Source organism: Danio rerio, chromosome 23 (assembly GCF_049306965.1).
Source record: "Danio rerio strain Tuebingen ecotype United States chromosome 23, GRCz12tu, whole genome shotgun sequence".
Taxonomy (NCBI): domain Eukaryota; kingdom Metazoa; phylum Chordata; class Actinopteri; order Cypriniformes; family Danionidae; genus Danio; species Danio rerio.
This window is the reverse complement of record NC_133198.1, coordinates 21,047,167-21,048,538: the sequence shown is the minus strand read 5'-3', so window position 1 is coordinate 21,048,538 and position 1,372 is coordinate 21,047,167.

Genomic DNA, 1,372 nt, shown 5'->3' with positions numbered 1-1,372 from the left:
TCTATTCCCAGTTATCCCCTATGCCCAATTAATTTAGAACATTCTAACACTTAAACTTAGAATGATTTTAAAAAAGCATTAAAGTCATCCCTCTTAGGTGTAATTAGCATTCAAAGTATTTTTACAGTTCAGTTTTAGAGATCTTTATATTGACAAATGCATTCCCTTCGTAGTGCACTTTGAAAACATTGATCTCATTTACTTTAACCAAACTATTACAGTGTTGCCAGTATTGTACTGTAAAAAAGCCTGGTGAGGTCTAACAGTTCATCTAACCAGTGATCTGTTTCATCTCTGTCTGTTTTTAAATTTAGGTTGAAAACTTACCTCTTTGGTTTTGCATTTTATCAATGTAAATTGTCTGTTTTAGCTATGACTTTATATTTTTCTTTGTTGTGATGTGTACTGTGCAGCACATTGGTCAACCTCTGGTTGTGTTTAATAGTGCTACATAAATAAAACTGACATTGACAAAAGGTCTGTTAGATTTTTTTAAAGTCACTTTTGCTCAATAATACAGTTGAAGAATGGTACAATTGAGAAAAATCATAACAGCTTACAATAATGACTTTCTATACAATCATATTTTATATTGTAATTTATTCCTTTGATGGTAAAGCTGGATTTTTTTGCATCATTATTCAAGTGTCAGTATGATACTTTGAAAATTATTGATATATGCTGAATTGATTCTCAAAAAACATTTATTGTTGTTTTTTTATTATTAATATATTATTGTAAAAAATAAAATAATTAGTTTTAGCATTAAGTGAAGTTTATTTATAAACAAATTTCGAGAGGTTCACGTGCTTATGATTGTTCACAGCTGTTCCAACTTGAGCTAATGACTGATTATCCTATCAGACGATCCTTAACTCACTATAAATAACCAGACTTTTCTCATCTCAATATCTTCGTCTTGAAGAAACCCCCCCACCCAACCCTACTTTCCCTCCTTTCAAATGAGCGTCACGGTTGCCAGTGATTAGCGCTGTTGCCTCACAGCAAGAATGCCCCTGGTTTAATTCCTTTCCAAACCAGACGGCATTTCTGTGCGGAGTTTGCTTGTTCTCCCCGTGGTCGCGTGGGTTTTCCCTGGGTCCTCCGGTTTCCTCCGGTTTCCTCCCACAGTTCAAAAACAAGCACTCTAAACAATTAATCCAAAAACTTTAGCTAAACTCTGAGTACACCATTCAGCATCCATATCTGACACTTAGCTACAACAAGCAAGAGGGGGAGTCATCGAGATCTACCTGAGCTCAAACTCTCCTCTCACCTTGCAACGTGAGGGAGTCCATGGCTCGAGGATCTTATAAACTCAGGGCTCTCTCCCGGGACAGCACCCCAAACTAGCTTTATTATCAATCATCAG